Source organism: Rhea pennata, chromosome 11 (assembly GCF_028389875.1).
Source record: "Rhea pennata isolate bPtePen1 chromosome 11, bPtePen1.pri, whole genome shotgun sequence".
In the NCBI taxonomy this organism is placed as follows: Eukaryota; Metazoa; Chordata; class Aves; order Rheiformes; family Rheidae; genus Rhea; species Rhea pennata.
The window spans coordinates 17274702-17293663 of record NC_084673.1 but is presented as its reverse complement, the minus strand read 5'-3'; the positions used below and the strand labels follow the sequence as shown (position 1 = coordinate 17293663).

The following is an 18962-nucleotide window of genomic DNA, read 5'->3' as shown; positions in this document are numbered from 1 at the left end:
AGATTTTCAGTCATCATTAATCACTCTGGTGTCCCAAGGAATTCTGCTAGTACTAGAAAACAATCAAAACGGACTCAAAAGTGATTTGTTTTACAATTTAATGTGACCACTGCAGGTGAAAGCAGTGACCATTTTTGAAAAAATGAAAATATTTCAGCTTAGAAATGCTGTCAACTTCACAGCAGCTGAAGGGAAAATGTGCTTTGCTCTTCAGCTCTCTAGGAGTAGAGGATACCTCCTGTGAGCCTGTGTTCTTCTCATGGAGAGAGATGCCACTGCAGGTGGCAAAGGAGCCTCCTGGGAGAGGTTGGGCCTCTGCTCCATAATAAAGATGATGTGATCGTGACACAACCAAAGTACTGTATAGCACAGCAGCACTTCTAAATCAAAACATTTCTGAATGGAGATGAGCAAGTCCCATTTGTAACAAAAAAAAATAACAAATTTCCAATGAAAATGATCACTCAGTCTAAAAAGTTCATTTGTCAAGAATGGAAATCAGCAAAAGAAATTTTCAATGAGCCCCATTAACCACCTTTGCCAAAAAACTGCCTATTTAACTTTGCAAAAAGCAAGGGGAAGCAATTACCTATAAAGATGACATGACTTCTACACAGAAAGAGACAGCATCATCTTCAAAAGTACCATCATGGTACTTAGCATAAACGCTACCATTCAGAATCACTAAAGCCTGTTAAAGTAATTTTAAAAAGAATTCTCCACAATACCGGCTCATTGACACAGCATCATGGATAACACCTCAAATAGCTACTCATGGGTGAAAATTCGATTTTCTTCCTGGGCATCCTGATGCAAAAACAGAAATGCTATGTTTTTTTTTTTTTTTTATTTTTAAAAAAGCCACTGTAACAGGACATGAGCAGAGGTGGATACCAGCTTCAAAGTACAGCTGCTGTCGATAGAGAGATACATGTGAGGCACAAATAGGGAATAAGAAGTATCAGTTTCTGAAAGAAAAGTTTGCTAAACTTCTCAACAATAGTAAAGAAAAGATATAAAATACGTCATAATATAGCAAGGATTGATTCCCAGAGGCACGACTGAGTAATTAAATACAGTGTTTCAAAAGGCATTTGGTTAAGCTATGTACCAGGGTATAAAGTAGAAAAGCTACCATAAAAATTACCAGCTGAAGTAACAAATAAAAGGCACTAAAGTACAGTTGAAAAGAAGGGGAAAAATAAAGACTACATTAGAAAGCCTGGCAGTATTCAAACCATTTCAGTGGCATAAACCCCTCTACTTCTGAGGAATATGGGAACATCCTCTGAAGTGGGACTAGCTCCCCGCAGAACCTGAGTGTCCTCACACACACTGAGTAAGTACCTCACAGATCAGCCGCCTTCTACATATTTATTAGTGGCCTATTTTAGTAGTTTGCTAGTTTTTTATTTGGAGAAAGTAAAGAGACTGTTTTCCAGGAAAAAATGGAAAATCTCCCTTTCTGGAATTCAAACAAAATATATTTCCAGTTTCCTGACCCTAAAATTCCAATGTATTTCACATGACCCTGGATTCCCCTGTTATTTCATGCCATGTATACGGCTCTGGAATACTTTTCAACTGAACTCTACTGAAATCCCTGGAAGTTACAGGGACTCAGTATCAGAAAGAAGATTCACAAGGGTTCTCAGAAAGCCTACCATGGTACCTAAGAGCAGGAACAAAATCAACAATATAGACCGTCTCTTATTAGGACTGCTAGTTCCTACATCCTGTAGGGTCACTGGAGAGACCTGGGGTGATGCCAAACATGGGTATGCAACACTGGCTGGCTCAGCTCAGACCAGCTCCTCCGCCCTGCGCCGGGGGCCAGCTGGGACGCGCTCCAGCTTGCCTTCTCCCTTCTTAAATATTTGCCACCTATGCCTGATACCGGCACTGCGGTCAAAGATTTGAAAATGGTTCAGCGTCTTTGCCTCTTAGACAAAATTCTGTCTTGCATCACTGTTTTAAAACTCTTATATCTATTTTCATAGCAGCCTGTGCTCATCTAGGCAAAGGGCCTGTTCTCTATTTGTGAGTAAACAGAGAACGAAATCACAGTCTGAGCAGTCTGACTATGCAGCAGGGTCTTTGCCAAACAGTATCTAACAACCAGCAAGGAGCTATTGCTCACACGGACTGTCCCAGTGCAGATGACACTACTTCTCATTTGGCCTTTCAGATACTTGCAACTATTTTTCATAAAACCTTTGGAGGATCATCAACAATATCTTCTAACAAGAGCACCCCTTGTCCAATCTTATTTCCCCTGGCTCATGCCTATCTTTACTACAGATCTTTAGATATTCTACACAGTATCTGTCTTCAGTGCCAGCATTGCTTTTGAATATCTGCATCTCTTAAGCTCCAAAGCTCTTAAGCTCTACTACTTTTGTTATGGCTTAGGCTTCCTGACTATCTACTCTGAAAACACTGTAAGGTGCCAATTTGATGTTATTGGCCCATTTAAAGGGCAAGTAAACCTTCGTTTTTGTAATGGGAAGATAAAACGCTTATTATCTCAGTCCTCAACATCCAATTGCATTTTTGGACTTACAATTTTGTTATGGTTCTGCAGCATCAGGTTTTGTTTACTCTGTGATCTAATTACTTATATAATCAGATGGACCTATTGAATGTCCATGAACCCATGGGCATCTTTTTCCTTGCTTTCCAAAAACCAAATACATCATTACATTCATTTTAACTACCTTACCAACTTGATATCATTGAGCCGTAAGGCTAATTTAAAAGAAGCAGATGTAATTACTATCTAAACCCTATCTTCAACTACTTTCTATTTACAATCGGAAAAATCTCCATGCTTGAGTAAGAATTTTGGTATTTTTCCTTAATTAATCACAATTGATTTATGTTTATTTTTCTCTATTTGAAAAATGCAGATGGTCAAACACACACTTCGGTTGTTAAAGAAGTGATTTTGACAAATCCTGATGCAAGCTCATTCTTCAAAAAAGCATGTCTTTTTTCCGCTGAGCTGTATCATTGAGAAATTGTTCTCAATTACAGTTATCATTTCTAACACTGTGGATGTGTGTCCATTTCTAGGGACGGCACGCAGCCAGGTCTCTCTATTACCTGATGAGATGTCATAAGAAAAGGACAGAAGTAGAGTAACTGTTACACAAATGAGGATGATAATAAAATTCTGACATCAGGAGCAATGCAGATCCAGCTATTGATGGAGAGCTGAATATGGGCCTGTTCTCAGAGCAAGTTTGCTGCCATGTGCTATCATTTTCAGAAGAGGCTGGGACAGTATGCCAGAAGCCTGTAAATCCTGAAGCAAGTCACAAGCAGCCAAGGAACGTTAGGGTCAGGAGAGACAGACGTGTTTCCTGTCAAGGGAAGAAAATGCTCAGGGCCGCATGCTTATCACAGTGGTAAACAGACTTTCCAAAAAAAACAATAAAACCCCTCCGTACTTAAATAAAAATCTCTGCTTCTGCAGTGATTGGCTGCTCAGCCATCCTAAACGTGAGTGTAAGGGAACAAAACACCGACTTCTGCTTTCCCAGCAACTCCCTCTCCCTCCAGTTACATCATCCCGCCACAGAAACGTGCCGAGATTAACCACATATGATCTCCCCCCCCCCGACACACGCACAGACCGCAGGAAGGCTCCAGGCCAAAATCTCAAAAAGATGCCCCATTTCACACAAGTTAGTGAACGTTTTGTATCTTTTTAGAATTTATTTTTGCTTTCTAACACTATTCAGTTCCCCTACCTTCTAGTGACTGTGAATGTTCCTGACACAGCAAGGTTGCATAGGCTCTGACATTTCTACTATGTGTTGGCTGGAAGCTAAAGTCAAATCATCAAATCTCCGGCACTTAAAAAAAAAAAAAAATCCAGTTCTTCAGTTCTTTCTATAAGCAACTGAAGCATTACTAAAAACATTTATAAGTAGGGTTTGGATCTTGCTTGTTTGATGAAAAGGTGGGGAACATCAATAGGAAGAGGATGTTAATGAATGGACTTTAACACACCTTTTCACCTGGATAGTGTCGTTAGTGCCTGGCATTTCAGCATTACACAGGATGCTTACAAATGCGGTGCATGGCGCCTTTCTGCCCAGGGGAGTCCAGCCAAGCGGCTCTGGAATCAGGAGCTGGACGTTACAAACACTACTTCTTCTCCATTACTGTTTCTATGGACAAGTCATTTCCACTTTGTTCATATCAGTTTCTTATGAAATGGGTCTGAAAATTAACCTAGGTCAAAGGGGCACTGTAAGGTCTGTTTAACTGATAATTACACGGTTCTTTGGGACGAAGCTCTCAGGAGGAGCACAGTCACAACCGACAGTGCTGTGGGCTGCCCATGCCAGTTCCTCAGCTCTGTGTTCTGCACTTCCCTCAACTGTGGAATAATTTTATTCCCTCCACTTTGCTCTGCCAATTGCCTTGGACGCCACACAATTCTCCCTGCCAGCAGACTAACGGGGCTACTCTGTAACGGAGTAATACACATGTCCGAGCACAGGCTCGCCGCTTTGCTCCGTCTGAGGCTCCATCCTACGACTTCCTCACTGCAGTGATACACGGGTTATCATCAACTCCACTTCATACAGTAAGCACATGATTCTCAGAGAGGCTGCCAGTGCCTCCACTGCTTTTCTCCCCTCTTTTGTTTTAACACACTGAAAAGACACCCTCTCTCGTCCTTGAGCCCCAAGAGCAGTGCCCAGGAACACGGGACGAGCTCCTCTGGGGGGGCTAATCTGCTCTAGGCTATTGGATTTGCCAACTTGCCTTAAAGACAAACTCACCATATTAAGAATTGAAACTGAATTGAACTGCAATTATCTATAGCCAATAAAATTAGCTTTTACAGTTAAATTTTTAAAACACTGAATTCTGCCAAGAAAAGATTCCACTTAGCTGTTTAAAATTCAGCCAACAAAAAAAGCATTTCTGAAAACGTCAATTTTTGAAATGGTTAATATTCATGGGGGGTTAGGGGTAGGAGTAAATCAAGGAAGTTGCAACACAGAATCAGATCCACATTCTCCTAGGATGCTGGCCATAACTTCACTTCTTGTCCTACCTAATAAAGGACGTGATCTTACAATATTAAAAAAAAAAAACAAAAAAACTCACTATAGAGAGCAAACCAAAAGCATGACCTACAGTTGTTACTTCATTTAAGACAAAAGACTTTTCAAAGTGATATATTTCTTTTTTCATACAGAGGAAAAACTCCTCAGACATACTATGCTCTATCTAGTACCTTCTTTATGTATTTACATATTCTTTATTTTGCATTTCTTTGTAGAAGAGCTGATAAGATAAAACCCAGAACACTCAGGCACCTGCTTTGGGGAAAAAGCTTATTACTAAATTGCAGATGAAAAGCATAAGGATTAATCCATTCATATTTTAAACCCTTTATTGGAAAGCAATTCAAAATAAATGCTCAGATCCAAGCATCCCCAATCATTCTCTGGCCAAAACCGCAATGTAGATCAATTTTGTCATTCTGTATTGACTTCAGCCCAACAGAACAGTCTCTAAAGACAGTTTGTTTATTATTCATTTTTCAGGACCACTTTGGGATCTTGTTCTCAATTACAGCTCCTGGGTACCGGGCGCTGCACAAATAGATTACTACAACCTTGGTTTGTATCCATATGCCCAGTTATTTATGACATACATGACTCCACTCATTACGTTTTATGCATTTTGGCCTTCATATGTATTACTACCGTCAAATAAAAATCTAACAATGTACGTGAATATGCAGCACGTTGGATCTATTCTTCGCACTGATTGAAACATTTGTGAGAATTTTATGAGCATATGAAAAATGCCAGCTTGCAAGCAATAAAAATCGGCCACTTAGGCTTTAACAGTGCTAGTAGGAACACTAACAGTGAGAAGCAAGAAGTCTCATACATACCATGATGCCAACAGTAGCCTGCCAAGAGCTGCAATGACTGCTCATAAGACGAAGAGCGTGGCTAAAGTCAGACTCCCTTAGAAAGGCTAAGGAAAGGCATGGACCCAGAAAGCTTTCAGAAGAAAGGGAACTTAACTGCATACTGGTCTGATGGTTTTTTTTCTATTAGCATAATTTTAGCGAGTAAAAGGCAAACCTGCGCCATAACCCTTCTGTCCTAAACTTATCAGTTTGACTTGCGCGCAAGAAAACCTTTGGTATTTACAAAATTTAATTAACATTTAAGTGTCCTGTGCCATGGGAAACCCTTGAACACCACCTTGTAAGATAGAGATTTAGGCTGAATTTAGGCTGTTACTGTCCTGAGAAAGGCAAAGCTAAAGTGTGCTTAGCTTTCTAAAAGGTGTGCTTTACTCGGTCAGAGAGCACACTGCAGGTAAACAGAGCACCTTGGAATACACGATGTTACCTTCGCTGCTTTTGCTCAGCTGCCAGTTCCTAATCTGCCTAAGTACCATCTTAGCCACTTTGCTACCTCTCTTAAACGACTGGCCACAAAGCTAAAAATTATGTAGAAACTGGACAAAACTCAAGCACAAAGTAAGCATCACACTCAAATAACCTACCAAATTTTCATAATTGTTTCACTTTTCATAAAATTTCACTTGACACTTTGAAATCTCCATACTTGCAACGTATTTATGATGTCTGAAGAAACCAAGTAGTCTGCTTGTCCAGTATCCAAGAAAAATGCTGGTCCGTTATCAGCATGTCCAAATTACAAAAACGTTTTACGCTGTCAGTATTCTGGGATCACTGTTACATATTGATCTTTAAAACATCCAGGATTCAATGGTCTAGGAGAACATTTCTTTTGAAAGAATATTAAACAGATTACCATTGCTGAATTTGAAGGATAATCTATTGGAGTCTAATGAAACCAAAATAGAGGTTTAAAGCTTAAAATGGATTAAAGGTAAGTGGAGATACAGATGTGCCACAAAAGATAATTAATTTTTGGAGGATGATTTAAAAAAACGAGTTAAGTATTTGAGGACTATACTTAAATAAGTGCTAACCAGAATACTACAGTACCTGCTTAGAGAGATTTTCTTTCCTCTTATGTATCAGGTAGTACCCACTGTACTGGAGAAAGTCACAAGAACCTGGCAAAGGTTTTCCTTAACAGAATCTACGCATATTAACAACAAATAATGATCATTTGTATTCTCCACTTCTGAGACTCTGTAGGCATTAGTCATAAAGCATGAGCTGGAAACATGGTATACAAGCAACACACATATAACACATACTTGAGCTAAATAACTTGTCTCCATTTGTTGCACCATTTGAAATGTTTTACTTTTTAGACTAAGAACTTATGCCAGCATGCTATGATTACTACTTTGGATTGTAATTATTTCTCTCATTTTCTAAAGCAGTTTTTCTAAAAAATGTTGGTAAGAGGAAAAATATGAAAAAAACCCTGTTTCTTCAAAAGTTATTCACAGAAATAAAACACAAGGAAATTTAGCACCAATTAATTTACAGGCAGCCAGTATACTCTGCTAATATGCATGTTCTAATAAATGCATAGTAACATTTAATAGTTCAACATAAAATTATGTTTCTATAATTTTATACTAATAATAAAAGTTCCACAAGACATTAAACATACTGCTGTAGAACAAAAGGACGTGCTCAGAAAATTGTTTCTCCTGTGAATTAGACAAGAATTGATAGATAAGGAGTATCCAAAGTAACTGTTATCATTTTAAGAGATGATGACATACACCACGTGTTTGGTCAATACCTTGAACAAAAAGCTGAGAAAGAAGCAAGTGTTTTGCAGTATAAAGAAAAATAAAAATCCCATTCATCAGAAAGTGGCAGACCTTTTTCAGATTGAGGGCACTGCACAATGTTAGGCTTGTTTCCACGAAGTTTAACAGTCAAACACAAAGCTGTGCCTCGCAATTGTGAAGCTACTGCAAGCTATCTATAGCAGCCCACTATTCTGAAGGGGATTCTTCCTCATTTCACTGGAACATCCCAGTATGGAGGAACTAGAAACAGGCAGGCATTTTATTAAATGTATGCTTGCTCAGCAGATCCTTTTCCAAGTGATTTCAGAAGTTGACTTCATCCTGGGCCACTGCAGTGAAAGGCAATAAATCAAAGCAAGACTCTGGCAGCGTGATGAAAGATGAGCTGAGACTGCTGAGGTGGTGCCATTTATAGGCCTGTAGGGATATATTACATAGTATGAGATAGAAAACACACCTGGAATCACTGAACTGGGTAAAATTCACCATGAGGTAAAGGCCAGGATTAAGGTTGTCCAAGGAGAGAAGGAATGTGATCGCCAGCACAGCAGCTCTGTGAGCAGCCTCTAGCCGCAGTTCCCAGTGGGCTCTACCCATGCCAGCACAGTGCACGGTACTGGCCGAGGGACAGCTCTGTTTACTCAAAGCAACAGGCTCTACTGCACCTTCCCGGCGGTTTTGCAACAGTTTCCCAGCAAGTGCTGCTGCTGCAGGCACACCTTGGATCGGTGGATTGGATTTCACTTTTCCAGTGTCCCTCTCTGTGATTACTTGAGCTTCTGGGGGCTAAGCAATTCTCACCTGCTTCTTGTGGTGTCAGCTTATCAGCCTGAGAGGCTCTGGACAGCTAATGCCAAAGAGGAAACAAAATGGCTGTGAAAACCTGGAGTCAGCAGCCAGCTAAAGCTAAGATGCTTCTTAGGGGTCCAATCCAGCTACCCAAAGTCATTGGAGAAGCTCTCACAGACTTCAGTGACAGCTGGAGTAGGACTGAAAGACTTGTTCAATTTACTGAAAAAGCAAGCTAGAGAATGACAAAAATAAAATCTCAAAGTCCCTTATAAAAAACAATTCCTCTCCCCTTCCTCATGCCCTTCATTTAGTTTTATTCTTGGTATCATTTCTCTCTGCCTTACAGTCCAAAGAGTCCTTTCTGCAGCCAGTCTCCTAGACCTTCAGGATCACATCTGACAATAATTCACAGCCCACTGCCCTCAGCTAAGCCAGTGCCTTATTTACAGAGAATGATGAGAATATTATTCTGTATAAATTATGCATAATCACTATTTATCAAGCTGGGTTAATTGGCACATTACGAAAGAGTTGTCTGGTGCACAGCTGAATAACATGCAAGCCAGAATTGATGGAAATGATATAGCAAGAGCTTGATAGTGAAAGAAAAGTCACATTGCTACGTGTTAATTCTTAACAGACTCCTGCCCTTTCAAAGGAGGAGACAAGCGAGACAATGGACCTATCTTGAAATTATTTGTTAATCTCAGGGTGTTTGGACAGATTGTTGCAGCTTTGAATATTGGTTCAAATTCTGCTCTCAGCTAATGGCATAGTGAAATGTTAATCTAGTGGAACTCCATTGCTGTTCTGTGCAAGACCCTACTACATTTACGTGCAGAGAACAGTTTGGTTAATCACCAGGGGCAGTATGAGACCCACGGCCTACAGAGGAATGCATGATGGTGACAAAAGAGTGGAGTTCCTATCTTCTCTTGATAAAGACCTAAAAGCCTCGTGCCAAAGCCACACTAGCAGCCCTTTAGTCCCAGCAGTCCTAACCAGATCCCTAGCACTGGTGCACCATGAGAGCTCAGTAGTGTGGGCAGCACTGGAGTTTCTCTCAAACAAGGTGCAGCTCAAGAAACACTTAGTATACATGTTCACAGCTGCTTCAGTGACACCCACAGCCCTTTGGTAAGCCTCCTGGATCCCAAAGCTGCATGCATACATTTAAGTACCCACTTAAGTGTTTTGCTGTGGAGGCACAGACTGAAGTATGCACACAAGGCTCTCTGAATTAGAGGCTGAGAACCAAATGAAACAAGACTAACCCTGGTAAGAGCCCCCTACCCCCCTTCAGTGATGCCTCGTCTCTCCCTGTCATCATCTACTAAAATCTCTGCCAACAGGAATTCACCTGCCATCCTGTGACGTTAAAGAACAACCCTTTCTCCCTTCTCTCAATAGCTCAAGCTTCTTGGTAGCATAAGAGAAAATGAGAGGACTCCTGTAACTTCCAGTGCTATAAGGAGAAAGCTACCAGCCCAGATGCTCCCTGCAGTCTTTTTCATATGTTCGTATTCTGAGATCCTGCTACATGATTTGATTTAATCATTCATATTGTATTTCAATTATAGGCCTGTTTTTACATAACCTTCCTTTATATGTAAATAAAATACACATTCAAGTAACTGTTGCTTGAAACATTTGGAAACTTCTTCCCTTCAACCTACTCTTTAATCATCTATCAGGCCTATTTTCCATCTCTTTCCTCAGCTCTCTTGGTTCACAGAGATGGCTCCAACCTCAGAGATACATTAGCATTAATTCACATCCTTGTGTAATAGTAGCATTTATTAGAAGCATCTAGAAAATACTCCTCTCTAGCTGATCACAACAGTCAATAAATCTGCTACTACCTTCTTCGCATACACTAAACAACTCCAAGCCTCATGCAGAACTGCATAAACTCAGGAAGCAGGGAGGTCTCCAACACAACAAAGGAATCGCAATGCTATCCATGTCTTCTCCAGTCTCAGTAGCAAAAACTCCAATCCTTGTGTCAGAAAAGAAGTACAGATTTTAAAGAGCAATACACTATAGACTCCTCTCTCCGTAAGCCAGTGCAGTGACCCCTCCACAGTAATCAATCCATCCCTGCAGTACCATAAGAAAATACTCCCACGAACAGGCAAAGAACAAGCAGATGACTTTTACCAGCCGCTCACACATAGCTGTGTAAATCCAGCAATGCTCTAGATCAGTACAAAGCTGAGGGGGACAGCCTGAAAACAGCAGCGTGTACCTCTGTGACAGCAGCCCCTGTAGCCAATCTACTGGCACCAACCAGCTTAACTGCAGCAGTTTGGGTGACAGCACTGAATTTCTTTGCTACAGGAAGTGCTAACATGACTGCACAGTTGCTGAACCTCTGTGGCAAGCTGCAGGACAAGCTCCTTGCAGAAGGTGGCACTTGTTACCTGAAGGCCTGCACCCCATTACTGGTTACTCTTAGTCTTCATCACCGTGGTCCAAGAGGCCAATGACTGAATTAAACTGCTCTAAGGAACAGGCAGCTTCATTCCAGCGTCTCCATGAGATCCTTGCACCTCCCTCTTTTTCCGGTCATTGTGGATACGTTTGCATCACCTGACAATTGTCAGTGCTCAGGAATATTATCTTTCTGCTGCATGGGGATCCTCTACAAATGGCATTGGCTTACAAAACACCACGAGCTAACAGGATGAGAGGAGACAATCACAGGGACTCGAAGATGCTGGTATCCTGCTGGCATCTCTCAGGGCTCATGAAGACCTCCCTCCACTAGAGCGCAGAGACCTGGCCACAGAATTTCAGTGCACCATGGAAGACTTTTCTGGAACTCTGACTTATTTCAAACAAGCTTTGCACTCTGTGGATATAGCAATTGCAGAGGGAAAGATCTTAGTGACTGTAAATTCTGCATAGCTTCAGGTGGGTACACACAACGAGGTTCTGCAGGTAGAGAAAGCCCTTATTCCCAGCAGCCAGAGATGGCAGTATGAAAAGAACCATTCCACAACTTCAATAATCTTGACTCACTTTTCAGCTCTCTTTCAAATAATCTTAAAAAAAAAAAAAAAAAGTTTGCCATTGTGCATAGCAACCTGATATGTGACTTCATTTGGAGATCATAAATGCCTTATTTTTAACTAAGCTTACCCATGGCCTACCAAATACAAATAAAGTTTCTGCTTTTCTAATTTTTCACAGGTTAATTCACAGTATCTTCCAGGTTTATAAGTTAATGACTGACTAAATTGCAAATGTGAGAGTCAATTCCTGTTTAAATTTAGAATAAATATTTTTCCTTTGCTAAGAACAATACAATACCATCAAGATAAGCACTCATGTCATTTGGCTGAAAGCAGCTCATCACAAACTCAAGATCTAAAACTCAAGATATATACACACATGTATATGTAAATGTATATAGAGACACATATACCTCCCTTTCTTATGTAGTTCTACACCGCTTATCAAAACCGCATTAAAAAGAAAGTACTGCAATAAGCTGAAGGTATATTTATTTAAAGCAAAACATTGTAGGGAGGTAGTACTAGGTTACTGTTATGGAATTTTCCTAGTCTGATTTTCAAGCAACCTCACTGACAGCATCAATCCTTTCAAAATGGCCCATCAACAGATTATTTTTTGACTTGAAAATTTTTGTGGTCTTTGGAATAGATTTATTTGGTGAACTCAGGTAGTATAGCTTTTCAAATATATTGACTAAATGAAGTGTCTCTCCAGACTATAATAAAAGGCACAAGAGGCTTCATTTTCCAAGAAATGTCAGCTACAGGCACAGAAGACTTCTTTGTACTCCGATTGTCTCTATATGTTTTTCATTTACATGAGCTAATCCATGCCTTTCTTCCCACTGGCAATGTTACCAGTGAGACAAAACCTTCCTATAACAAAAATAGAATAGAAACTTGCAATGAAACAAATGAATCTGATAACAACAGAATGACTTTCTCATAATAATTTAATAAATCAAAGACACAAATATTTAAATCTTCCAGTGGAGCTGCATAAAAAGGACTGATGAATTCACCAGCTCTTCAAGTTTCCCCAAGAAGCTCAGACAATGTTATTAACCCTCTGCTCTAGTGTGATCACCTATTAAAGAGGAACAGGGATTCAGACCTCTCCACTATGCTGTTCTTTACCTCTGGAGCTAAATCCACTGTTGAATCTCCACTAAGTAAATGTGAAACATTTACTACTCCATATTTTTTTCTAATATTTCCAATTATGATGATACACTTGTAATTTCCTTTCTGGTTTGGAGGATTGCTCTGAACCCAGAAGCTTCTGCACGAACACATAACAAGCTACTGTCCTCTGTGGTTTTCTACTAAACTAATAGAAGTTTGGAGCAAGGGGTGGAGGACAAAAATTCAAACACAGGTAGGTTGTCACTGGTTAGTTTAAGCATAGAGTCATTCCAGTTTCAAGAAGTCTTGATACATATCGAAACCAAGCGCCAGACACCATGGACAGCAAATTCCCAGATAGTTTGAAACCACCAAATTCATTTAAAAACCAAACACATACTATCCCAGCTCTCCACTACTCCATAGCCCAGTGCAACTGGTCCTAAATGAAATTCTATTGAAGCTATCCTGTTAGGGAAAGCAAGCAGGATTTGAATCACCTTATTTAAACAGCTGTTTATTTTCCATTGTTCAAGTAGTAAATTTGTGTTATCCTGGCTTCTTCTTCCCTTCCTTTCTAATGTAGTTGTTTCCATCCTCAGCTGGAAACAAAGTCAGTTTTTAAAGATGATTTCAAAGCAGTTTTAGCCCAACTCTCTCAACAATTTTTATGGATTTAACAGCATGTTTTTATAAGTATTTCTTCCCCTCTTTCTTGTAAGTGTATTAAAACGTGAAGATAAAAAATGATGGAACTAACTACAGATGCAATCTTGCAACCAGTCAGAAAATTTATTTTGCTGCTACATGCGCAAAATAAATTAGAGAAAAAAAAAGAAATTATTTTTCCCTTTAATCTCTTCCAGCAACAGCAATTTTGGTGCTGCAAGTAAGGACAGCACGACATTTCCAGACAGAGTATATGTAATTCATAGATTCATTGTGTCTCTTTAATCACAGAGCCTTTGGGACTTTATTCTGTTCTAATCTGTGTTCAGGGCACTAAAAATCTTTCATCCTTCCAGCATTCCTGGTTTTTACATGGCTACAGATGGTGGCCAGATGATAGGAGCCTCCTTCACTAGTTCTTGCTTAGTCAACAGGAACCAGAAACACTCTGAACAGGTCCCTATTTTGTTGAGGGAATATGGGAACAGGAGAGAGTGACGGAAGCAGGATTATTTACTAGCTGTGAACATATGAATATAAATTACAGATTGATTAAAAATGAAGCAAGTATGATTTAATTCTGGTTTTTTGAAAGAAAACTTCCCTTCCACAAAGCCAACCTATGATACGGCAACTGAAAAATCTTTCAAATGGCAGCTGCAAACACACCATGGTTGTGTGCTAAAACAGAGCACTTGGCCAGCCTCATGCCTCTGTATAAAGAAGCACAACGTTTCTTGCTTTAGTGTCCTTTCCTAAGGTGCAGCTTACCTTCATTTATTTGGTGGCTTCCACTCCCCAAGCCCTAAACTAATCTCAAATAGAGAATATCCTACTTTCATACAAATAACCTGGAATAAAATCATAGAGTATATCACTGGGAAATAAAGATAAAACCACCAAAATAAAAATATTTCTTTTACCAATTTCTTCCTTTTCAAGGAAGGATCATTCAAACTGTAAAATAAGTGTAAGATCTAGTATTTTAATGACTTCAGCTAAGCAGAATAAATATGACAGATCAAGCAAGTAAGTGCAACTAATTACACTTTACAGAGAAGTAGCCTTCTAAAAGCAGTATTTTGAAGTCTATTTCTAAAACTGTTATACCTACAAGAACTTTCAGAGTCCATTATAACTTCCCAAATGAGGAAGGGAATCCAAAACATAGCCAGTTAATTAGACCAAATGATGTGGGAAATGCAAGCTAATTAAATTCTTCTCCTAAAAGATTTATTTATGAATGTCAGTTGTGGGAGATTTGGGGGGATTGAGTGGGAAATCCTCACACGTAAAAGATCTCATCTTTGTAAGACTCTTATCAGGAATCAAGCAATCATATTGTTGCATGGCTTTATCAAGAATCATCACTGATTGCAGAAATTTTACACAATGATGTCACTGTACACGTAATTTTAAAGTTATCCTTTCATCCTTGGTACAACTCGATGCTTGCACAAACACGAGATGTGCATTTCATTCATGAGGCAATTACAGTGGAAAACAACAGAAAACAAAATGTTGACATAAAAAAAATTATATTTTTTTAAGATAAGGAAAAAATGTCAAACAAGAGAGGAAACATGATTCAGAAGATAGAATTCTTCCTCTAAAACAGCATAATCAGGGTTTCTTTTTGTTTAAAAAGTTACATTATTGCCAAAGATTGGAAGAAAGTAACTTGAATATGTGACACTGGAAAGACTGGTGAAGAACTTGGGCCTGTGATAAGGTATCATATCAGTGCCCTCTGAAAAATAACCAGGCTTATTTAAGCTAAGCAAGCCTATATATTCTCTCTTGCTGGCAAGACCAAACAAACAGCCTCCCCACCCCAGAACAGTGACGTGGCTGACATGCAATGGAAGATCACAGCGGAGACAGCACCATCACACTGGCGCTCAGGATGGGAACCGCTACTAATGAAGATCAAAGTAAGGGCCTGAATTAGACTATCCAGTTCAGCACTTCATATAGCACTGAACCAATGGCTGAAAAGTAAGTTTGGACATTATAATATAAAGTCCAGTTCCAACCTCTGAGTTTTCAAAGAAGTTGTTTATTGAAAAATGTACTGACTTTTGAAGACTATCATGCATAAAGCTTTTTACCTACTAGCCATATATGAAGAGCCTCTCAAGCTCTTCATATTGCCCCTATTTCCTCCTCTGTCTTTATTTTCTTAAGAGTCCAGACAGTCAGCAGATATAATCCTTACTACCATAAGCGACCTTGTTATTTTTAGAAAAAAATACTGGCAGCAATGTAAGTATTAGAAGGAGACAGAATTATAATCATCAGAGTTTGTAGATCTATGCCCATGAGTCTCAACTCTCCATATGCTCACACTTACGCCTAGCTTCATGGAATTTGTTCTGCTCAATTTTGATGAAAACATTCATGTGTGCAAAGTCAGAAATGTGCATACTTGTGGGCTTGCACCCTGGGCTATAAGTCAAAGACAAGCAGGACAGAGAATCAGTCTTATCGAAGCTCTATAAAAAGAAGAGAATATTACTTAGGGAAGGTTACCTTTCCTTAGGATTTCCAGGAAACTTTCCTCTTTACTCTGAAGTGAGCATTACAAAAGAATCATGGTTTTCCATAATTGAGAGAGGAAGAGAGCGCATGCATGCACTAGATTGACTCACCACTGTACCTTGTTCCACCTCCTCCAAAAATATCCTTTCTGCTGAGGACGCCAGAAAAGCAAATCTGTCAAGAATAGTTTACCAAGCAAAAATATCTGCTTTTCAACTCCCAAGTTAGCTTTTCTGAGTAACTTGATACTGCAACTGAACAGTAAAACTTGCATACATGCTTTAATTAGAGGTAAGGGGAGCACCTACTGTTTGCATTTACAGCATATCTGGTTCATGAACAGCAGGAGCAAGTTCAGCCATCACAAATGCTCAGTTTGTGCTGTCCTGATGCATAATTTCAGCAGGGAAAGCTTCTACAACAATTAAGTAGAGCCTTTCACAGCTAAGAGACCCCTAAATTTTGGCAAATACAGTAGCTTGTGTTTTATCTTTGCTGCTGTATCTTATCAGCTGCTGCACTGCACAGATCATCAAAAGACTCCATCTCTCACTCTTCATGCTGACAATGTAGGGGCAGGGGGCTATTCTTCCACACATAGGTAGGACATTTATTCAGCTAACTCACATCAACTTTTATGGAGGATGAACGTGTAAATACCCTGCCCCACAACAGGAGGTTTTCTCTTAGAGAAAGAATGGAAAAAAAAAAAAAAAAAAAAAAACCACAAAACCACTATCAATTAACACAGTGGTATTGCACATATTCATTAGAGACGGGTATAAAAGAAAAGAAAGCAGAAGTGTAGAGCTGCTGCTCTAAATCAGCAGACAAGTAAGAAATTGCTTGTTAGAAGTTGAAACACCAACGACAGGAGATACCCAAATGAAGGATTTTTTTGGTTTTGTTTGTTCATTTGTTTGTTTTCATTGCTAAAACATATCGGTACAGAAAAATCTGAAAACATGGGAAAAAAAGAAAGAACATGAGAAAAAATTGATTTTCCAATTAAGAAAACTGATAGTTTATGCTGTTGAAAATTTAAATATTTTAAGTATTAAAGCAAAAAAAATCCATTTGAAAATTGTCATAGAAGCTGAATAAGAATATGATCTTTTGGCTACTGAGCAACACACAAGTTTGTGAAGATTTCTACCCATGATATTGTTATAAAGAACTAACTGCTAAGTACCAATTTAAGAATTAGGATGATATAAACATGTTTCTATTCATTTAAATAAGGCATTCTAAGTCAATCTACTCTGTGAATCTGATTTTACACATGACACCTTATATACACTATTTCATAAGTTTGCTACAATTGCAAATATATGTGAAAACCACATATTTGCCATCCTACAAGTTACTTCGGTCACCAACATGCACCATTCAAGTTATGCTTAATATCTCAGATCTTAATCAGCTTGGGTAGATGTGAGGAAAGTTTAATCTTGGTCGCAAGAGTCTAAATCTGGAGTAACTGCTGAAGACAATGGAGTTATTTCAGACATAATCAAGTAAGCGCTAGGGAAACTTAAAAAACGTTCAGAACACGTCTATCTATTTTTGATCACTCTATCACCACAGAGCAAGACAACGGAAATTTTTAAGTACGTTACTTGAAAACTCTAATCTTCACTTAATAAGCGTAGTTTTTCCAAAATATGAATCATTCTATCAATGGATGACAACATCCTATATGGACAAGAGAGGGGTTTTCCTTCAACTTCTGGTTTTGTTTAGCATTCTGCTTTAGAACAACAGATTGTTCCAGCGACGGGGCAGAAGCTGCGCTGAAGGGCCATCTGCCAAGCTTCTCTCCAGCAAATGCAGTATCAAAAGGAGGATGTGATGGAGCACCCAGGCAAATGGGATACGCACCATTAAGTGACAGCCTGCATGATGAAAAACTTTTCAGGGATAGTAAAGACAAACATAACCATTGTGTTTTTTAAATAAAAAATCAGGAAGATGAAGGTACTTGCTATAAACCCAGAGGACTGCTACTACATGCACTGCAAACAGAGGTTGCCTCGGAGTTTTCTTTGCTTTTAAGACAAAACTGTGGTAATATGGTAGACAAATGGTTACTTTTAGGTCTTCGGCCTATAAGCAATCAGTTACTTGTTTAATAAAATAAAATTTACTTAGTCTCCACAGCATTTTTCAGATTAGTTAGAACTCACTGGGGTTTCACCACGTCAGCTCAATTCAACATAAATTTGCTTACCAGCTGTTTCTACTGAAGGTGTTATAATACTCTTTGGAGCACACCACTCCATTATGTTTCTCTTCAGGTAATTTGCACTATTCTTAAATTTGGATTAAGGAAAGTCTATGTATACTCTGCCTATAAGGATGTATAATTCAGTGTATTATTTCATATCCCAGCTGTCAACAGAGACAACATTTTCATAGTATGTGGATTGTATAGGTGCCAGTATGAGATGAATAGTCCCGTAACTATAATCAATACTGTTCATTCAAACGACTGGCAGTAGCATTTCAGACAATCGGCAATTTTGTCAGCTTCACCGGGCTGCCCAGAAATAAACAGCTTGAGAGGAATGAATGAGCCTGTGGTTATCTATAAATAATACTAATTTCAGTTGCTTGTTTTAGGGGGTTCATCACTGCAAAGCAGAGGAGTTTCATTTTGGTGCAAAGGCATGTCAGACTTCAAGAAACTAATGAAATGCTGAAGAATTATTTTACTGTTGTTTTTTTCCAAACACCCAATTATTTTATTTGCATATAGGCACTGCTGAAAATACGAGGATCCCTCCAATGTCACAGCAGAAGGTTCTGCAGGAAACTCACATGATCTCAAGGATTTGTTACCATCTCAAAAGTCAGACTGGATTCAGAGAAATCTCCAGTGATCTGAATAAAGCTACCCTGGGGATAACTAATGTCAGCTCTGAGGAAACCTGAGCAGGGTTTGGATTTTTTAAAGCTATTTCAGTGTTAAAATTGCCCACCCTTAAAAGAGTTTCTCACAGCCAAATAGCCCAAAGAGCTCAATGTGAATGAGACTAAGGCGCAGGCTGATGGGTGTGA

At 39.2% G+C, this 18962-nt stretch overlaps 1 protein-coding gene across 1 annotated transcript in view; it reads right to left on the bottom strand.

Moving 5' to 3' along the window:
• The window catches only part of GRIA3 (glutamate ionotropic receptor AMPA type subunit 3), a 155678-nt gene that overhangs the window by 119901 nt on the left and 16815 nt on the right, over nt 1-18962 (bottom strand). The gene's annotated exons all lie outside the window — the stretch shown is intronic.